Genomic DNA, 22,988 nt, shown 5'->3' on the forward strand with positions numbered 1-22,988 from the left:
GTTTACAAAGCTTAGGCCGGGCACAGTGGTACATGCCTGTAATCCCAGAACTTTGGGAGGCCAAGGCAGGGGATCACCTGAGGTCAGGAGTTTGTGACCAGCCTAACATGATGAAACCCTGTCTCTACGAAATACAAAAGATTAGCCAGGCATTGTGGCGCATGTCTGTAATCCGAGCCACTTGGGAGGCTGAGACAGGAGAATTGCTTGTACCTGGGAGGCAGAGGTTGCAGTGAGCTGAGATCGTGCCATTGCACTCCAGCCTGGGCCCCAAGAGCGAAACTCCGTTTCAAAAAACAAAACAAAACAAAAAAAAAGCAAAGAAAAGTTTACAAAGCTTAAACAATATCCAGATAGCACAGAGGTTGGGCCTATGTATTCGGACTCAGAATGCAGGGCTCATATCAGTTTTCTTTTTTTTTTTTTGAGACGGAGTCTCGCTCTGTGGCCCAGGCTGGAGTGCAGTGGCCAGATCTCAGCTCACTGCAAGCTCCGCCTCCCGGGTTTACGCCATTCTCCTGCCTCAGCCTCCCGAGCAGCTGGGACTACACGCGCCCGCCACCTCGCCCGGCTAGTTTTTTGTATTTTTTAGTAGAGACGGGGTTTCACCGTGTTAGCCAGGATGGTCTCGATCTTCTGACCTCGTGATCTGCCCGTCTCGGCCTCCCAAAGTGCTGGGATTACAGGCTTGAGCCACTGCGCCCGGCTTCATATCAGTTTTCTAGGGATTTATAGCAAAACCAGATCAGTTTAGACGTGCAAACTCCACAGCCTAAATAACTCTTACTATTTTGTTTTTTAAAATACTATCCATATTCTCTACATTGTCTCCTAGCCACTACTATCCTCCCCACCTCCCACCAACTCCACAAACACACACACATTTTCCAGGTTGGTGTTAAAAAGCAGAAACTCTAACCCAGTGTATCCTGGGCACTATTTGGGTCTCTCATTTCTACTGATTGTACCTTTTGTAATAATAATTTTTCTTTTAGAAGAAACCAAGTCTCATTTATTTATGCACATAAAATTAGTTACAAGCATATAACACAATCTGATAGTTCTAGTTTACCTGAGAACATAGAAAATATACTTCATTTATATAATTAATATTTCACATTTGGGTCTTATGTAGAACAAACCTGGTGGTGAGGTACAGAAAGTCAGTCTGTTTTCCTGATTGACACTTTAGAATCATAAGCTTTTAGAACTAGAACATCAGAGATTATTTTTATTCCACACCCTCAAGTTACAGATGACAACACAGAGAACCAGGAGAGTGAGATTAAGTGACTTGTCCAGATTCAAAGAGCTAACTATAGTAAAACTGAGTACAGAATATAAATCTGCTTACTCCCATTCCAGTAATCTTTCCTTGACTTCACATGTACCACTAGCCCTCAATTTTCCATGGGATCGACTTTGTGGATTTATTTACAAAAACTGCCTTTCCCCAGCCACCAGCTAAATCTCTTACTCCTGCAGATGCATCCCAAAGAAAAATATGTATACCTAGGAAATTTAATCACTTAAGCAAGCCATATTTAGGAAAGGAAATCATCTATAAAGAAAATCATGGGGTGGGGCACGGTGGCTCATGCCTGTAATCTTAGCACTTTGGGAGGCCAAGGCAGGCGGATCATGAGGTCAAGAGATCAAGACCATCCTGGCCAACATGGTGAAACCCCATCTCTACTAAAAATACAAAATTAGCTGGGCGTGGTGGTGCGCACCTATAGTCCCAGCTACTCGGGAGGCTGAGGCAAGAGAAACACTTGAACCTAGGAGGCGGAGGTTGCAGTGAGCCGAGATCGCGCCACTGCACTCTAGCCTGGCGACAGAGCAAGACTCCATCTCAAAAAAAGAAAATCATGAAGGCATGCCAAAACCAAATAATCATTTATGTTTTGCTCGTCACTACTAAAGATATAACTGAATTTGTAAGTATTCTTCTAATGTTACAACTATCTTGTAGCAAGAGGGTAGGACAAAATTATGTGTGACATCAGGATAGTTTTTCTCTTCTACTGATAGTTTGAGGCTATTTATCACACACCATCCAGAAATCACAGCTATATCTAAATTGTTTTTTGAGGTTTTTTTATTTTTATTATTATTATTTTTTTTTTTGACAGAGTCTCACTGTCACCCAGGCTGGAGTGCAGTAGTGCAATCCCGGCTCACTGCAACCTCTGCCTCCCAGGTTCAAGCGATTCTCATGCCTCCTAAGTAGCTGGGATTATAGGCATGCACCACCACACCTGGCTAATTCTTGTATCATAGAGACGGGGTTTTGCCATGTTGGCCAGGCTGGTCTCAAACTCCTGGCCTCAAGTGATCCACCCGCCTGGGTCTCCCAAAGTGCTGGCATCGCTGGCGTGAGCCACCGGGCTGGCCTATAGCTAAATTTTGAACAGGACAAAACATAAAACCAAGAGAGAAATAAACTACCAACTTTTAACATACTGTATTACTTCTCCTTAGCCAAAAGTGTTGGCCGGGCATGATGGCTCATGCCTGTAATCCCAACACTTTTTGGAGGCTGAGACGGGTGGATTACCTGAGGTCAGGGGTTCAAGACCAGTCTAGCCAACATGGGGAAACCCCATCTCTACTAAAAATACAAAACTTGGCCAGGTATGGTGGCACGTGCCTGTAATGCCAGCTACAAGGGAGGCTGAGGCAGGAGAATCGCTTGAACTAGGGAGGTGGAGGTTGCAATGAGCTGAGATCACACCACTGTACTCCAGCCTGGGTGACAGAGTAAGACTCTGTCTCAAAAAAAAAAAAAAAAAAAAGTATACAGCCTGAAAGCATCAAAGCAATAACTTTCCTCACATTCACATTTATTCAAGTTTATTTGTAGGAAGACAATATTTCCTCTTCCCCTGAGGAAGGCCCACCATCAGTACAGTAGTGCCCAGGTCACTGCAATTCTCTCCTGATGAAAACCTTAACATCCTGACTCAGTCATTCAAAAAGCACTTAATAAGGACCCACTCTTAATGCCAGGCAGGCTGCTAAGTGAAGGGGATGCATCAGCCAGTAAGTCATCATCTCTGCTTTCCGAAAGTTCATCTAATGGACTGGTTCCAGAGAAAACCCCAAGATAGATATAAGCCAACTGCCTTTATTTAACGAAAGATTTACTAAGTGCCAGACCAAGAGACAGAAAAAGATGAAGAGGAAATTTTAAAAGGTGAGAGGCTTTTTCAATTTACTAAACAAATTTACTAAACAATTTGCTCCTTTGGATTATTAAAGTCATGTGTTTCTCTCCAAGAATGTAATAATCAGAAATTGACTGTAAAGGTTTTTTTATGATAATATCTAACCAAATATTTTGGTCAAAGACACTGTTACCTTTATCTTACTAATCTGGGAAAACTAGCAGATACTGATCTACATCGATACATTTAAAAATATCTAATATCTGTATTATAGGAATGTGGTTGATCTTACCAAAACTGGGATGAGTTGCTTCCTGTGCAGACAGATGCTTCCAACAGAATGTACTCTAAGCCTCTACAGTCAAACGTGTAAATCCCGTTAAACTTCTTTGCCCCATACTGAGTGGGTACAAGTAGTATAGGCAACGCTTCACAATGACCACAATTACATAGGCCAAGTTTTCAGTGAAGGTTTCTGTTTTTCCTTCTCTTTTCCACAAAAACTACAAAAGGTATCAATTAGTACACAAGCCATTGGGTAAACATCTCACTGTGTTCTGAGTCTTCTTGAAATTAATCCAAGAAACCAACCCTTCTAAGAGTGAGTCCTATCCCATTATTATTTTTAACACTATTATTGGTAGTGGTAGTGGTGATAACAAGTGCTAACTTTGCAGTTCATAAAATACTTTCAAATATATTATCTCATTCACTGAAAAAAATGAAGAAGGGATAAAAGGAAATACCACAGGCAATTATCTCAAACATCAAAAACCAAACCCAGCCGGGCACGGTGGCTCATGCCTGTAATCCCAGCACTTTAGGAGGCTGAGGTGGGTGGATCACGAGGTCAAGAGATCAAGACCATCCTGGACAACATGTGGAAACCCCATCTCTACTAAAAATACAAAAAGTAGGTGGGCGTGGTGGCATGCGCCTGTGGTCCCAGCTAATCGGGAGGCTGAGGCAGGAGAATCGCTTGAACCTGGGAAGCGGAGGTTGCAGTGAGCTGAGATCACGCCACTGCACTCCAGCCCGGCGACAGAGCGAGACTTCATCTCAAAAAAAATTTTTTTTTTTTTTTTTTTTAAGAGCAAGAGTCTTGCTCTATTAACCAGGCTGGAGCACAGTGGCACGATCATAGCTCACTGTAACCTCAAACTACTGGGCTCAGGCAATCCTCTTGTCTTAGCCTCCTAAGTAGCTAGGACTACAGGTGAATGCCACCATGCCTGGCTAATCAAACCCAATTTAACTGGAACTGCAGAGCAAGCATTTTCAATTCAAGAAGTTATTTCTATCAAAAAAGCATTGGACTGACTCTAGCAATGCAAAAATCACAGAAAAAATTTCCCCATAAATTATCCCCTTAAATGCTAGGTCTAACTGATTCAATGTATAAATGTTAAGATTACAGTCTCAGCAAGAATTTGACACTATAAATCTTTGTTTACCTCAATCTCTTTCCCAAATGCTTTACCCACACTTAAACACTTAATAAATATTCTTCTACAGAAGGAATACTAATAATGAAGAAGCTGCTCTAGAAAAACTGACAATATTTAGCATTCAAGGACCTTTTGAAGATTTAACGTTTATTGTGCACCTAATTAAAGTACCATGCATTACTTGTGGGTTAGATACATCCACATAAATTATCTCGCTAACCTCATGAACCATGCCCAGATACTCCTGGATCCCCAGTACTAACGTGATTAGCTTTCCAATACCAGACAGTTCTAATACTGGCAACCTTGGCCAGGCACGGTGGCTCATACCTGTAATCCCAGCACTTTGGGAGGCTGAAGCAGGTGGATCAATTGAGGTCAGGAGTTAGAGACCAGCCTGGCCAAAGTGGTGAAACCCTGTCTCTACTAAAAATACAAAAATTAGCCGGGCATGGTGGTATGTGCCTGTAATCCCAACTACTTGGGAGGCTGAGGCAGGAGAATCACTTGAACCTGGGAGGCAGGGGTTGCAGTGAGCCAAGATCGTGCCACTGCACTCCAGCCTGGGTGACAAAGCAAACCTCCACCTCAAAAAAAAAAAAAAAAAAAAGAAAAAGAAAAAAAGAAAGAAAGAAAGAAAAAACAGTGGCAACCTTGATCCCACCTAATTAATCCTTAGAACTCAACTGGAACTCAACTCCTACTGGAGCTCAGCTACTCGCTCTAAGTCTTAAGCATTTTTTTTAAGCTTTCTAGTAGGTAATGCTCAAAATAAATCCTTGCACCTGTTCTGAAGATGCTAACTCCAGAGTAAAGACCATTCATCCCAGGTATGGCACATGATAATAGTGGCCATAATCTAAAACAAGTTCTCTCTTAGATAACACAAGTTAAAGAATAAACATAGAACGCTAACAAAACTGAATTTCAGCTGTGCAAAAGACATTGGATCTTGGTGTTGTTCCCAACCTCAAAACTCTTTTCTAGTCCTCTGAATACAGAAAGCTTTTTCTATTTGAATGAATTGAGCAGGCAAGTTTGACTCAAGAGTCCCTACCTGCATACTCATCAGAGAGAACTGAGGGAAAACAAAAAAAATTCCAACTCGCATGACCACATTACAGTGTTAACAACACATTACTCACCATTGTGCTACAAGAAAGAACCTGCAAGTAGGCACGAACTTTCAGGAAGCCAAAAAAAACAAGCAAACAACATTCTTCTAGTTCTCAAAGCACAAACACATTCAAATGCCAAAGCAGGTCACACTGTCCAGTTTATACCCAGGTACAAGTGAGTGGAGAGGGAGAAGGGAGAGGCGAGAGGAAGAGAGGAGAAGCATTATTGTGCAGGTATGCTTTTCAGCACCAAGACACATTTCTTTCTCAGATTCATCAAGAACATTTTTAACAAAAACACACACAAAAAAAACCGGGGTTCCACCTATTTTTATGCCTTTATATATTCACAGAGAACATCCAACATATGTAAACAGTGGCATGACTTAACAATGGTTGCAGACATTCCTTTTGGAATCCGTTAGAGCTGTATCTAAATCCTACCTGTTACTTTCTTGACTTGTGACCTTGGGTAAATTATTTAACGTCTCTATTGCTTAGCAGATACTTCATCTGACATTCACTATAGTATCCTCAGGACCTTAAACAGTGCCTAAATCACACTAATACATACTTTGAATGAATTAATCTGTAAGGTGGCATAAGAGTATTTATTTTATGGAATTGTTATGAGTATAAATGAGGTGTATATAAAGTGTTTAGTATAACTGAGGCTAGGATCTCACTACTACATAGTAAAGTTTTCTTCCCTTTATTCTCCAGCCAGGTCAAACGTTATGACAGACGAGCTGTGGCAAAGAATAAGATGGGATAAGCATGGAAGAAGCCAAGCATTAGATGTTTACTACTATCACCATGGGCCATACCTAGGATGAGTGGTGCTTACTCTGGAGTTAGCAGCTTAAGAACAGGCACAAGGATTTTTTGTGAGCATTACCTAGTAGAAAACATTTTAAAATGCTTAAGACTGTGAGAGCAAGGAGCTGAGTTCCAGGAAGCAGCTGAGTTCCTAGTCAAAAAATCCGAGAATTTAGTCTTGGCAGACGAAATTAGGTAACAGTGTCAGTTCCTTATGGTAGGTGCATAACAAGTGTTAGCTGATTCAGAAAATTGTATTTTCAATCCTCAAGTATCTGTTATCACATAAACAAAAGTCTGGCAAAAGAAGAAAACAAGAAAAGGGGTAGGAATGAGTCACATCTTAAATATGCCTGACTATGTATTTTAAAAGCAAATACAAAAGATCTAAGGCTATTCAACCCCGTAAAAAAAATCTCCTATTAGCAAAAATACTCAATTGATTTATAGTATTTACTCTCCCTTTCAGGTAATAGGATCTATGTCAGTAAATTGTTTTTAACTGCTGACAGGGTAAATAAGCCTGAAAGATTTTAGTCTAAAGCTCTCTTCCTTTTACTAAAAAAAAGACTAATGGGCCTTTGAGGCTACTTCACCCACAGCTTTCAACTCAAGCAAGCCTACCTTCTTGCAGGGACAGTGGGCGGGGGGACACTAATTGTATCTTCAAATTGGGAGTCAGAGAGAATATGCAGTTAAATCCAAAATCTGAAGAAATATTTCCCCTTGAATATGAAGAATCGAATCTCAGAAGATAGCTCTAAGAAACCCAGGCCACTGTTGCATTAAGAGCCTGATAGACATAAGTACACACATTTTGTGTCTAAATATAAGGAAAACCCACAAGGAACTGAAACAGTTTGTGGTTAAACCTCACCATAATGTGGTCTTCAACTTCCCATTTCGTTTTCCAGGCATCGTTCTGTGTTTTTAACCACTTGATCCATCTCCTCTCAAGCAATGTGATCTACTAGAAAGAGCACTAAACAACCATCAAAAGAACAAACTATACACACCAAGTCCTACTACTTACTAGGCATGCAAACATAAACCAGTAACTTAAACCCTGAATTCAGTATCCACTGAGAATGCTGAGCCAGACTCAGTACCTTTCAATGCTGTCTACCAAGGTACCCCACTTTGGAGAGGCATCAGAAACCCACCAAACCCAGTTCTCCCTATTGCTATTACCCAGACTGAAAATGTGTGATCATTCTTTTTTTTTTTTTTTTTTTTTTGAGACGGAGTCTTGCTCTGTTGCCCAGGCTGGAGTGCAGTGGCGCAATCTCGGCTCACTGCAAGCTCCGCCTCCCGGGTTCACGCCATTCTCCTGCCTCAGCCTCCCGAGTAGCCGGGCGCAGCGGCGGGCGCCTGTAGTCCCAGCTACTCGGGAGGNTCTCGGCTCACTGCAAGCTCCGCCTCCCGGGTTCACGCCATTCTCCTGCCTCAGCCTCCCGAGTAGCTGGGACTACAGGCGCCCGCCGCTGCGCCCGGCTAATTTTTTCTATTTTTAGTAGAGACGGGGTTTCACCATGGTCTCGATCTCCTGACCTTGTGATCCACCCGCCTAGGCCTCCCAAAGTGCTGGGATTACAGGCGTGAGCCACCGCGCCCGGCCGTGATCATTCTTATATAACCTTTTTCACAATAATCAATTACCAAATTCTATTTATCTCTCTTCAAATTACTCAAATCTCTCCCTCTTTCTGTATTACCATTACCCTTGTAGACAGTCTTTTTCCTGGACTATTATAACAGTCCTCTAACTGGTATCCTCTATTTTATACCACAAGGCTAAATCAGTTGTCCTAAAATACTAATTCATACAATACAATTCCCTACTCAGATATTTTTCTTTTTTTTTTTTTTTTTTTTTTTGAGACGGAGTCTCGCTCTGTCACCCAGGCTGGAGTGCAGTGGCCGGATCTCAGCTCACTGCAAGCTCCACCTCCTGGGTTCACGCCATTCTCCTGCCTCAGCCTCCCGAGTAGCTGGGACTACAGGCGCCCGCCACCTCGCCCGGCTAAGTTTTTGTATTTTTTTTTAGTAGAGACGGGGTTTCACTGTGTTAGCCAGGATGGTCTCGATCTCCTGACCTCGTGAACCGCCCGTCTCGGCCTCCCAAAGTGCTGGGATTACAGGCTTGAGCCACCGCGCCCGGCCGATATTTTTCACTATAAGTATAAAAACCAAATTCCTTTGGCTGAGGTTTAAGTCTCGCTCCAATTTATCTAACTCTAACTTTACTGATCTTATTGCCCTCCTAGGTAAAACACTGTGCCACAAACTGCTTTTCCTGCCCCCAAAACAAGGTGAGCTCGGCTCACTGGTCCTCCACCTTGAACGTTTCCCCACTATATTTCTCTCTCCTCTAAGGTCTAGATTACCATAAAGGTAAATTTTTTCCCTATCTATTCCCTTTAAACTTCTATAAAGCTATGTAACTGTACTCCTCACTTGGTACTTAGTACCTAGGACTTTGTATTACTATTCATCTATTTATGCAAATGTTCAGTGTTCACAAATAATTAGTGAGTTCTTAATGACTTTGACTGTTTCTATAATATACCAGAGGCCTCACTTTTCAGAGAACAGACATCCTATACACTGTTGATAGTAACTACTACCTTAGACAAGTCATTTAAATTTTCTGGGTCTCGTTTTCCTCACCTAGAAAATGACAATATGTAAATCTCTTTTCAGTTCTAAAATGCTATATGATATTATATATACTTCTACATAGCCTATATTTGTTTCTCACATTTTTTTCTTTATATGCATTTATCTACATGTAACAATGTCCTATGTAACCCAGAATATAAATTCCCAAGGGGCCAGTTCTCCTCCTGCTTATTTATTTACTGGGTGACACTTCCTTGGCATCTCCTTAGTGCATCGTGCCCAGATTCCAGTGCACAGCAAGTGTTCGGTGGAAAGGAATTTGTAGTTTCAATCAGGCAGCAAACATCAAGGGAAATTCGCACAGATGATTTAAATCTCAGTTTTCATAATGAACTAGTATATTATACAAAATTACAAAGACGTGAGAAAGAAGGAACTTAAAGTTGTTAAAATGACCAGACACCTGGTGCCAAATAGCCAGGAATTCATTTCAGGCAAGCAAAGAAGCTAGGACACAGAAACTCTTAAGTCTAACTCTCAAATTATATTTTCAGAGTTCTAAGAAGGGGTATGGAAAGTCTCTATCCATGGTCAGTAAACAACAGGGACCAAGTATTGTTCATGTCAGAGAATCCTGTCCCTTAGAACTGACAGACATTTTCAGGAAATGGATGGTTTCATACCTAGCCAGGTGAGCTACCAGTTCAAGGGAGGCAAAACCAGATGCTCACAATGGAACACATAAGAGAAGGTAAGTTTCTAAAATATATTTTTGTTGGAGCTAGGCATGGTGGCACACACCTACAGTCCCAGCTACTCAGGAGGCTGAGGTGGGAGGATGGCTTGAGCCCAGGAGGTCAAAACCAGCCTGGGCAACACAGTGAGACCCTGTCTCTAATAAATAAATAAACTACATTTTTGTTAGTTAGTGTCATTGTATTTTCCCATTGTCATGCCTTAATTCTTCACATGCGACTACCTTTATATAAATATCAATATTTATTAACACTAAAGCCTCAGAGGAATTCGCTCCTTTTCTTTTGATGTTAGCTATTAATGATTCAAAAGTCACTAGTAGACCAACTCATTTAAAATGACCCTGACTTTTCAAAGAACTATTTTAGAACACAGCACTGGTACTTTCAAAGCTGCATTCTATCTATAATATTCTCTAAGTAGGTATCTGTAGAGTGTAGCCTGGATGCAACTTTGATATAGTTAAGATAAAAGGCTTATAAAGAATTCTAAGCCAGATTTTGAAGAATGAGAGGAAACAGAAGCCCTTTAAATGTTTATACCTATCCCCTTCTTTCTGCTCCTGTTCCTCAATCCTATTTTATAACATCTGCTGACTCCTACCTACTCTGCTTCTTTGCTCTTTCCCCTGTCTTATGCATTCTCCTCCCGCGCCCACCCCCAACCCTAAGAACAGCTCTGGGAGCCACAAGGTCAACAATCTGGTGCTAGGAACTAGGGCTCTTGCCCTCTTTCCTTTTACCCCAAATGACATCAAAGAGACATGGGCAATCATCTTTTTCTGTGGTTTTCGCCCCCAACCAGATCTCCTTACCAAGACTAGAGAGGAGACATGGGGGTAGCAGGTAAGGGGGGGAATAAGTCATTTACTCATAGGAACTATAACCTCATTAAAGACAACTCAATAACATGGAGATATTTACAGCAAAAATGTTCATCTCAGGCTTATTTCCTAGAGCCTGTTGTGGCCTACAACTCTCATACGTTCCCCCTCCACCTTCTCAAATATACTAAATGTGTGCTCAGAAATAAAAAGCATTTATTAAAAATTTGAGCTAAAGATAACTGCAAAAGAAAATCCCCTGCAAATTAAAGTTCAGAAATGCATTTTAGACGTATAAATGGGCCGAGCACAGTGGCTCACACCTGTAATCCCAACACTTTGGGAGGCAGCAGGAAGACCGCTTGAACCCAGGAATTCGAGATCAGCCTGGGCAACACAGCAAAACCCCTCTCTACAAAAAATGTAAACAATTAGCTAGGTATGGTGTCACACACCTGTGGATCCCAGCTTCTTGGGAGGCTGAGGTGAGAGAATCACCTGAGCCAAGGAGCTCAAGGCTGCAGTGAGCTGCAATCGTGCCACTCTATTCCAAACTGGGTGACATAGCAAGACCTTAGCTAAAAAAAAAAAAAAAAAAAAAAAAGGATTTGGGATTATCTACTTCAAAAAGGTCCATTATATTGCCTTTCTGAATGCCAAAAGGAAATCACAACGTGTTGGTTTAACCAATCAAAATTGTCAAGAGTTGATTGCTTTTAACCTACAAAATGGCAATTTCATATAGTTTAACTTAATATTAATTTCCTACTTGGGGGTGGGAGGAGCTTCCATAAGGCCAAAACAATGTTATATTGGGACTATATGTTACAGAATTAAAAGCTTCAAAATATGCTGATACACAACCTGGCCTCATCATTAAAAAAAGGAGTGCGGTGAAAAGTACATGTACATAGATATGTGTGAATGGGTGTATCCAATAATTGGATACACATGTTGGTCCTTAGCAGTCTTTATTAAGTGAACAGACAGGCTGCCTTTTCTTAAGGCCCATCTCCATCTCCTGTGAAGGTGTCAAGACCTTGATGACAAAAGCAGAATCTGATAGCTAGTGAAATGAGTCTGGCCACATGAATACACTGCCTCAAAAGCCAACAGGATTAATTCCCAGGAGTTTCCCAATTGGGATGCTATCACCTATTAATTTCCATTTCATTTTCCAAGAAATGTTTTTTCTCACCCCTGCAGGAAGTTAGTCTTGACTACTTTTACCATTTATGAGCATTTTTATGTAATTTTCAGTGCCAAGTGTTTGTTTATAAGCTTTATTTTTCATGGGGTCCACCCCAATAGTCAAATTAATAGTTCATCAACATAAAAGATGGCCTTTTGTTGTTGTTCATAATCTATTTAGTCACGAACAGTGTCTAAATGCCTACTATGTGTAAGTTTCTACAGCACGCCTCATAAGGGATACAAAGAAAAAGAGACTACTTATCTGCTCTCAGAGAGCTTACAGTATAGTAGAAGAGGCATGCCAAGGGCACAAATAAACCAAAATACAAAAATACACAGCTACTACATGACAAGTACCAACAAAATGATAGGAAGATTCAGTTGTAGGAAAGATTATATCCTGCTGGAGAAAAAAGAAAATCAGGAACGTTTTTGTGGAAGAGATAGTTTACACTGGAACTTTATGAATGGGTAAGTTTTTTTTAATTAAAAAAAAAAGACAAAAAAACAGGGCAAGTGGGAACTGGGCACAGTGGCTCACACCTGTAATCCTAACACTTTGGGAGACCGAGGCGGCCAGATCACTTGAGGTCAGGAGTTTGAGACCAGCCTGGCCAACATTAGGAAACCCTGTCTCTACGAAAAAATACAAAAATTAGCCAGGTGTGGTAGCGCGCATCTGTAGTCTCAGCTTCTTGGGAGGCTGAGGCAGGACAATCACTTGAACCTGGGAGGTGGATGTTGCAGTGGGCAAAGATGGCGCTACCACACTCCAGCCTGGGTGACGGAGCAAGACCCTGTCTTAAAAAAAAGAAAACAAAAAACAAACAAACAAAAAAACAGGACAAGTGGGGAGGGCAATGGAGAAAACAGGTTTAAAACTTAGGTGACTGAATGAACTAGATCTACCTGTAGACATATCTGAAAAGCAATCTTGAGAAAAAAAAGTTGCAAAAGGATACATACATGATTCTATTTATGTAAGATTTCAAAACAAAACTATATGTTGCCTATGAATACATATGTGGGGTCGGGCGTGGTGGCTCATGCCTGCAATCCCAGCACTTTGGGAGGCCAAGGTGGGCAGATGACTTGAGGTCAAGAGTTCAAGACCAGCCTGGTCAATAGGGTGACACTCCGTCTCTACTAAAAATACAAAAATTACCTGGGCATTGTGGCATGCACCTGTAATCCCAGCTGCTTGGGAGGCTGAGGCAAGAGAATCACTTGAACCCGGGAGGCAGAGGTTGCAGTGAGCAGAGATTGCGCCACTGCACTCCAGCCTGGGTGACAGAGCAAGATTCCACCTCAAAAATAAATAAATAAATAAAGATGTGGGGGGGGAAGTATAAAACATGAAGGAATGAACACATCAATTCAGGCCAGTAGTCATTTACTGAGAAAGAGGAAGGAAGAAAGGATGCAGGGTGGAACTTCAGCTATATCTATAACATTTAATATTTTAAAGAGAGTAAAACATCTAAAACAACTATGACAAAATGTTAATGTCCATCAAATTTGGGTTGCAGACTCAAAATTGTTTGAGTTTTTCCCTTGAACTTTTCTAAATGTTTGAAATATCTCATTATGCAAAATTGTAAAATTAATAAAGGGCCAGGTGATTGGAAGAATAGAGGAGTCAACAAAAAACAGTAAGGAGCAGAATGGCTTCCCGAAACTATAAGGAGATATCTGACTTGTTCAGTTTTAGAGTGAAGAGGAGCCTTCACATCCCTCAAACAGCATGCACAAGCGGAGCTTAGAACAGGGTAGAGTGGGGACTGACAACAATGGATAAGAAGGTTTATTGCCATCTCAAATCAGATAGCGGAGGGGAGTGAAAAACCACCTTCCCACATAATTTAAATGCCAGTGTAACCAAGTTATCTCCCCTAAAACAGTCAAGGAAACTTCCAGTTACACAGGAATTCAGATAAGTACTCACTGTGAGTAGCTATTCTGTGCCTCCTCTCTATCCACCCCTTCCCTCTCCCAAATACAAACAAAAACAAAATGTACCCTTGCCCACTTGAGAAAGAATTAAGACTTGGCAGCTCTGCTAAAGTGGACAGCTTCCAAACCAAGGCCCTTCCCTGGGGAAGATGCTGACAGAGCCCAGAGAAAATAATTTAAAAATTACAACTCAGACAAGTTTTGAGGAAGGCCTATCAATGGAAGGTATCCATCCTTCCACACGTCCTTAAGTGCCAACTTCTCCCAGGAGTACCTAAGGACTTAGATGATGCCCTCTACCCTGTTCTGTTCTCCTCCAGCAAAAGTGACTAAAACACAAAATCCAAACTCTTGCTTAGCACTTTAAAACCACACTTGAAAACCAAACAATTTCCCTCCATAAAAATCCAATGAAAATAAAAATACAGGGAAGATGCAGAATCTGGGTATTTAATATTTTAAAGAAAGAAATATAAAACAAATAAGACAAAATGTTAATGTCCATCAAATTTGGGTTGTAGGCTCAAAATTGTGTCTGTTTGGGTTTCTTCTCTGAACTTTTCTCAACTTTGTTTAGATAAATATTCTTTTTTTTAAGATAAATATACTTTTAATCAGTGCCCATTTATCATAGCTTATTTAACAAGTTTCAGTGGCACAAATTAAAACTAAGTTTAAAAGAAAACAACTTAAAGGGAGCTTAGTGGCAGAGATAAAGACACTCAACAGAACAAATACCTTGACATTCTCCTACATCTGAATCACTACAGCAAAAAAATCCTAACACCTATTCAGCCCAGTCCAGGGCACTGAACTGCCCCTCTTCCCAATGGTACTCTCAGGGCACATCTTTCTCAGTCAGACCTAAGAAAATACCTCTATTCAGTCTGGACTGGTTAAAAAAAGACAGTAGAATGGAATGACATTGAGTCCTTCTATCTTCTAGTACAATGCAATGTGGCAGAATGACACAAACACTGAAATGGGACTTGGGAGAGAACAGAGAGGTGAACTCACCTTTATTAATCACCTAGTACATATTGAAGACTGAATTCTAGACCAAGCTATCACAGACCCACTTCTGTGATCCTGCGTAAACCTCAGGTATTCTATTTGAAAGTGAATGAGGAAAACTAAGAAAGCATAGCAGTCCCTCCAGTTGTCTGATTCCAGGATTCTGTAAATATGATCACTCTCAATAAATGTGTTCAGCATAATGAAGTTACTGAAAGGACTTTTGCTTTCTCCATCTCCAATCCACCCTACACACCACTGACATGATCTTTCTAGGATGTGAAACTTATTAAATGGTTCATCATATACTGCAGTGTAAGATAAAGCTCTGTATGATCCAGCACTGCCTACCTCTTCAGCCTGCCCTCCATCCCATCCTCCAGTCATAATGATTAAGTAAAAGTTACCTGAAAAAGTCTGGCTTTCATTCCTTTAAGCTTTTGTTCATGGTATTTTCTGAGACTGGAATGTAATTCTTGTCATCTGTAGAGTATATCCTTAATTAATCTTTCAAGGCTCAACTCAAATGCTAACTCCTCGGTGAGGCTCTTTCCAACCTCTGTGTGCCCAAGAGAGAACTGACCCTTGGGCTCCCACTCTCCCTGCTACATACTTCTATCACAGCATCTATCACACTTCATTCCATCTATATATTTACATATCTGTCTCCTCCCACTAGACCCATACGCTCCTCGTGGGTTCCTTGTCTGCCTTACCTCCATCTCAGTGCCTAGGACAGTGTTTACAAGATAGGAGACGTGTTTAGGTTTAGACGTGTTTAAGTTTATCAGTACCATTTTCTTTGCCCTTCTGCTCTTTCCCTAAACTCTAGTCCTCAGAGAGCTTATTAATTATCTTGGCTACAGCTAACACATCTAGGCCATGAATTGCAAAACTGCATTCCCAAACCTACCCCCATCTCTACCCCAGCTCACACCCAGGATGGCCTTCATTTGGACATTTCATTGCCACTTTAAATCCAACACATCCCAAATTATACTCATCATATTTCCCTAAAATGAGGAAAGCTTCCTAACTTTTTTATTTCAGTCAATGTCTCAGACACCCAGCCATAATGTGTCACAGTCGTAGTTGACTCATTACCCTTCTTCATCTCCCACATCCAGTCCTCATTAATTTCCATTTTTCCTTCACAGTCTCTTTTTCACTCTTTCCTCTCCTTAGCCTAACCTCCACAACTCTAACTCGGGCCTCATCATTTCACACACCCCCAGTGTCAATCTCCATTCCCTCCAAGCCAGCCTGTGTATTAGTATCATCATACCGCTATTCTATTCAAAAATCTTCTATCATTTAAAATATAAAGTTGACTGGGCATGGTGGCTCATGCCTGTCATCCCAGCACTTTGGGAGGCTGAGGTGGGTGGATCACTTGAGGTCAGGAGTTTGAGACCAGCCTGGCCAACATGGTGAAATCCTGCCTCTACTAAAAATACAAAAATTAGCTGGGCACAGTGGTGCACGCCTGTAATTCCAGCTACTCGGGAAGCTGAGGCACGAGAATCGCTTGAACCCAGGAGGCGGAGACTGCAGTGAGCCAAGACTGAGTCACTGCACTCCAGTCTGAGCTGGACAACAGAGCAAGACCCTGTCTCAAAAAAATAATAATTATATTATTATATATATATATATGCCTGGCTTTTTAACACCCTCTATAAACATAGCTCCAAACCAACCTACCCACCTTCATTTCACTACTGCTCACTGCCACTCAAGTTAGTCTCCTCACTGCCCCAAGAACATCTCAGATATAGTCCTGTTTCCAGGCTTTTGCTTGATCCCTTTCAGCTCCAATATGAAATGTTTTGTTATCCTCTTCATCTTCATCCCTTGTACCTAATACACTTTTATTTATCTTTTGTTTATTTATTTTCGAGACAGAGTCTTGCTCTGTCACCCAGGCTGGAGCGCAGTGGTGCCATCTCAGCTCACTGCAACCTCCACTTCCTGGATTCAAGTGATTCTCCTGCCTCAGCCTCCTGAGTAGCTAGGATTACAGGCATGAGCCACCATGTCTGGCCTATTTATTAAGATCTGAAATGAGTTATAATTCATTTGTGACATAACTACCTGAGTATTCTTCTCCCCAAATACCTATGGTATTAGGTCTGTACTATGCAACTAACAATATAGTTTTACATTTTAAAATTTTGTCTGGCATATTAAGAGGCTCAGCAAGTATTCATTCCTTCTTATTCTCCTTACTCCCAGCTGGACTGTAAACTCTTCAAGGACACAAAGTTGTCATTTTTCCTAATCCTCCGTAGCACCTAGCGAAGAATTAAACTCGTAGCGGGTCACTACAAATAACAGTTTAGTAGTTTTCTTATCTAAAGCTGTCTCTTAGAGGAAATAAAGGGATAAAGTATAATCCTAAAAAAAAAAAAAGTCGAAAATAATCCCTATCTAGTTGTATAAAATAAGATTCCTGACTTTTCCACCTGATTTCTAGCTCAGAAATACTACAATCTCCTGATTCAAGAAGTAAATAATAATCCTGTGCTAGTGACATCACAGTTTGCTAATGATTATAAAGAGGTGGAGGAGGGTGGCAGGGATAGAGGAAAGCAAGTCAACTGGAGGAAAAAAAAAGGATGAAAGAATGGCATGTGATTTTGTTTACTTCTTAAATGTGGACACTTCAGCCCATTCTTTTTTTTTTTTTTTTTTTTAACTGGACATATTTTTCAAACAACTTTCCTACAGGAGGAAAAGTCTGACAGATTTTCAACTGATATCTGGAAGAGCCTCTACAAAGCACAAGTCCTTTGAGAAAGCCGGTTTAATCTTCAACAACACAACATAATGCAGTGGCATTCGTCCAGATACTGTGAGTGAAGGCTCGTTCTGGCTGGAACACAAGCATCACCTGCCAGTCATTCTCAGACATAAGACAGACAGCCTAGGAGGCCACATTGAATCCATACAGATTTTGAAAAGAAATTGGTCTATCAACATATTCAGTGTAGTCTAGTCTTAATTATCCACAAATGGATTATTCATTTTATGGAGTTCTAAGGCCAAACCTTTAATACAAGATTGACTGTTCATCATCATCAGTGTACTCTCCTGGCCATCAGGTAATACAAGCTTAGAAATGCAAATTTATTTCAATATCAGTATGATCCCCAAAAAATGAAAATAAATCTGGTTTAAAAAATAATGTATTGGCCGGGCGCGGTGGCTCACGCCTGTAATCCCAGCACTTTGGGAGGCCGAAGCAGGTGGATCACGAGGTCAGGAGATCGAGACCATCCTGGCTAACATGGTGAAACCCCGTCTCTACTAAATACGCAAAAAAATTAGCCTGGCGTGGCGGCAGGCGCCTGTAGTCCCAGCTACTTGGGAGGCTGAGGCAGGAGAATGGCGTGAACCCGGGAGGTGGAGCTTGCAGTGAGCTGAGATCGCGCCACTGCACTCCAGCCTGGGCAACTGAGCGAGACTCTGACTCAAAAAAAAAAATGTATTTTCAAGGGCACAGAGTTGTCATTTTTCCTAGTCCTCCATAGCACCCAGCAAAGAATTAAACTCATAGTGGGTCACTACAAATAACAGTTTAGTAATTCTTCTTATCTAAAACTATTTCTTAGAGGAAATAAAGGGATAAGATATAATCCTAAAAAAACACAGTTGAAAATAACCAAGAAATGTCTTTATTAAGTTCTGCATTACCTACAACAGTGCTCCCTACATTAGCAGAGATAACTGAGAGTTAAATGCACTTGAAACATAATGCTGTCCTTACTATAAGCTCTTGAGGAGAATCCGGCCATAGTCTTGAGACTTCCCCCACAGGATGGTGCACTATGAGACAGGCACAAGCAGGCTCAGCATAGTAAGGTGTGTAAACACAACAACTTCTACAAGGAATCTTAGGCCTCCTGGCTATATCCCTTCAGGCCAGGATGGTAAAGAAAATAAGAGTCACAATGTATGGATGCCTGCCTGACTCCTTGTCCCTGAGTCCCTGAACCAAAGAGCTCAATATTTCTCATTAAATTCGTCCTTTGTTCAAGGACCTACAATGATTCTATTGACCCTTCTATCAACACCCAACAGAGTCTGGTTTCTGAGTCCCCTCCACCCTCTTGCCTGCTCTACCCATGACTTGCCCAACCCACATTCTCTACAGTCACTCTCATATATTCCCCCCACTCACAACTTAGTCATTCATACCATCATTGCACACTGTACATTCTATACTTTCTGTTTGGAAGATCCTTTGTTTTCTTTTATTCCCAACCCAATAACTATTTCATTTACTTGAATGCTCACATTTTACAGATAAGGAAGAGAAGTTAACTTGTCCAAGGTCACATGGTAAAAACTAGACCCAAGGTCTGAACGAAGACCCATGTAACTCAATAGCCCATACCTCTTTATGACTCATCCATAGCCTCCCAAGTCCATTTCAAAATTTATTGACTCAGAAATCTCCCCTAATTTATTTCACTGATTCTTTCTTTGTTACTTCAAGTCTTCTCAGCCCTTACATACTTATCAGCACGTTAAATTTGCTTTTGTCTGTATGTTGTTTCCTAAATGTTAAAGCTTATAATAGTCTGCCTTCCCATTTATATTCCACCTTTCCCATCCACCCTCAACCCCAAGAGCAAGGACACATGTCTTTACATCTTTTATACCTCCCTAAAGCCTGTCACTGGAGCATGGAGACTGCTTTATCCACAGCAGTGTTCAATCATTACTCAGCAAGGATGGCTTATTTAAAAACAAACAAACAACTCCCTTCTATTATATTAAGAAGTCAACTGAATTCAGGCATTCATGAGAAAAACTGCCCTGTATCTGTCTTCCAGTTACACAAATTTTTAATTACCTGAATTTATCAGAGGCTACAAAAAAGATTCCACAGTCTGCTATTCCACAGCTCCTAAGTTTCCATAGGAAAGACACTGCTGAGGTCACATTTCAAAGCGCTGTTTAAGGATTTTCCCTTCGGTGGGATGAGTGTTTAGGGTAAGGAGAGGGCTACTCATACACACATACACACACACACACACACATGCACTATAATGGCCAGTGTCTTTAGCATGCTTAAGATATTCAAGAGCTCCAAAACTTTGACAAGTGGCACTTAGTGCCCTCATAACAATCAGAATACTTATTTTGGTTACATACATTGAATCTCAAAATTGCAAATAAAGCCTTCTGAGAACTAGAAATAGTGGTGGACTACCAGGCAGCTCTCCACTCATTCCTAGGCTCCTTCAACCCCTTTGATCCCCATGCCCTGGAATAAAGTATGCAGTTCAACTTAGGGGAGTTGCCAGATGCAGATATAAATAGAATTTACCCAGATACCATCACTAATATTGGCACCAATCAACTCACACAGATCAAAACAATTATTGATCATCAACAGATTCTGGGAAAGGTGTATGTGGTTTTTAAAAATTAGATTTTCATCTCCAAATTAAATCTTTTTTTAAATAGCGGTCTCAAAAGAAAGATTAAACAAAGCTTTAGGAAATTTTCCAAGTTGCTGGCAACATAAGGCCACTAAAGGCCACCTAACGATTAGCATTCATTACCAGTTACCCTGCCTTATACAAGTCAGTAGATAGCAAGCTCTTGCTTTGGCAAAGTTTTACATTTTTTTTCTGAGGGAGTCTTCGGTATTAAAGGCAAGGAATAAGTCAAATAAGGCAACGACAATAAAAAATTAGTTTGGAAACTATCTTCCTTCCATCTTTCCTTCTATCTTGAAAGTGTAATGTCCAAAGCAGATACCTGTTCAATTCTAAATTATGCATGTTAACGTATAATTATTGGCAGAAAGGTGCTGATAATCAAAAATGAGGGTAAAATCGAAAAAATCTATTTTGGTTTTGGAATATATGTTTTCAGCATATTTACCTTCTTAATTATGCCTATTGTGAGCTAATACTTGCATTCATTTGCAATCTCTAAGTACATAGTAACTGGCCACTTTGTCAAGGAGGTGCTCTGAGGCAAGCTGGGTCAATAGCGGAAATTAGAACGGTCCGGTATTCAGCCTGCAGAGGAGCAACATCAAGTTCATTTATTTTACAGTTTTGTTCAGCCTTCAAAATACCAGTAGACTAGCACAGCAGGTTGGTTACTAAACGTTAAAAGAACTACTTGAAAAACAATGAAGACAAAGAGTATAATTAATTCATTGTTTGCGCATAATGTATTTGTAAGTTATACACGGCAAATACTTAACTACCTCCGATTCTCCCTAGCCACCCAGCTTCTGTCCCTGAAGTCTTCTCCCCATCAGGAATGCAATCTCATTTAGGAGGAAGAAAATTTTCCAAATGTTTTCAGAAGTTACATAGCACAGAAACTGTTTTTTAAATATTTAGGGGTTAGCAACTCTTTGGAGCCAGTCTTACCGCCACCTCTTTCTCTACTCTGTCCTTTTCCACCTTTGAAATAGATTCTGAAAGACAAAGGGATCCAGCCTCCTCAAAAATCTCCTAAATATACAGTACTAGAGGCCAAAGACTGAAAAATTAGCAGCCTGTGAATTTCTAAGTAAAGAGTTACGTAGTACGTATAAAAAGATAAGGAAAATAAAAGGCAACGTCCTGCTAATTCTTGGCTTTGCATTCATGAAAAGCTGCCTGAAAAGTTTGTGGGGAACTTCTTCCATAAAATTCCACCAGTCAGTTTCTACTTTCAAATTTTTACAGCTGTATTGTGCCCAGAGAAGCCACCTAGGTTAGACAGAAAGACTACCACGAGGAGGGAGAGAGAGACTCTGAGCGCTGGACCTTGTGAGCCGACAAGCTAAAAATACGCCGGCCCAGTAAACAAATCCCATTCCATCCCGACCGGAGCCACACCGTTAACCTAGTAATTATGAGAAGAGTGAGATCACGCAGCCCCCGGCTTACTTACTCATCATCAGCTTCTAAAGTTTCCATCGGCTCATAGCAACTTTTCTTTTTTCTAAAGTTCTTACTTAAGATTGCCCTAGAATCCGTCAACCTCCGTCTCTCTCTCACACATACACACACACCTTTTTCTCGCCTTTCCTCCATTACTGTATGCACCTTAGGGAGGCTATCAATAGGGAGAATTAGCTTGTTTGCTTTTCATTTTAGTTTCATATTGAGATTTTAAATGAACTTTATCCTACTGTGGGGGTAATAGACTGCATCTTAATCACCTTAAAACTCCACCATCCCTCCCGAAAGTCTAGCTGACAAGGGGGGACCGTCCAAACTGCCCAGCACAGCTCAGGAAGGGAGGCCGGGAGCTGGAGAGCGCGGGGTGGGAACGCAGGACGCAGGTGAAAGGAAGGAGGAAAGGTTGGGACGAAGCAAGGAGCAGTCAGGGCGAGAAAGGAGTGCCGAGGGGAGATGGCTTCGGGTGAAACAGAATCAGAAAGGAGAAAGGGGACAGTGGCGATCTGAGGAGCAGAGTTTGCGAGTCTGAGAAGCCGGGAGGGGCGGGAGCAGACGGGGAACGGTGTCCGGGCTGGGGGCTCCGTTACCCTCGCGGCTCCCGGGGCAAGGCCCTAGGCCGGGGCGGAGCGCGGGGCCCGACCGCCTCTCCTCATTCCTCGGCAGTGACCCCGGGGTCCGGCCGGCCCCTCCCCCGACGGCGATGGAGGCGGAGGCGGTGGTGGAGACGGCGACCGCAGCTGTTGCTCCGCACAGGATCTGGAGCTGGAGCCAGAAGGCACTGATCGGGACTGGCCTCCCCCAGTGGCTTTTTGCCCGCTCCACACCCCGGTCGCCACTCCGACTCCGGCGGCTGGTTCAGGATCGGTGGCTTTCGGCTGTCCGGCCGGAAACAGGCGCCAGTTTCCGGCCGGAGCGGGTTGGTGGTGACACCCAGGCCGCCCCCAGGCCTCCTCCCGCTCCGCCCCGTCGCAGCCCCGCCTTTAGCGCCGCTCCCCAGGCTGCGGCCAGTTTGGCGCTTGCCCCGCGCGTGACCCCGTGTTTTCCTGACCCGCGTCCCTAAAGCTCCTGGTCTGGAGCATTCTTGAACCGGAGCTAGAGGAGTACAGAGTGGACTCTTAGGACTCGGGGGTAGAATCAGTTGGCTACAGCTG

The 22,988-nt window shown here is 41.8% G+C and overlaps 1 protein-coding gene across 1 annotated transcript in view; it reads right to left on the minus strand.

Annotated features, from left to right (window-relative positions):
- Window positions 1-22,714, minus strand: part of OTUD7B (OTU deubiquitinase 7B) — a 73,727-nt gene extending 51,013 nt beyond the window's left edge. The window contains exon 1 of the mRNA XM_025395035.1: window positions 22,425-22,714. The gene's annotated coding sequence lies outside the window, so the exon portion shown is untranslated. The remainder of the gene's footprint in view (window positions 1-22,424) is intronic.
- Between the last annotated feature and the right edge of the window lie 274 nt (window positions 22,715-22,988).

The sequence above is a fragment of the Theropithecus gelada genome, chromosome 1 (genome assembly GCF_003255815.1).
Source record: "Theropithecus gelada isolate Dixy chromosome 1, Tgel_1.0, whole genome shotgun sequence".
Lineage (NCBI taxonomy): Eukaryota > Metazoa > Chordata > Mammalia > Primates > Cercopithecidae > Theropithecus > Theropithecus gelada.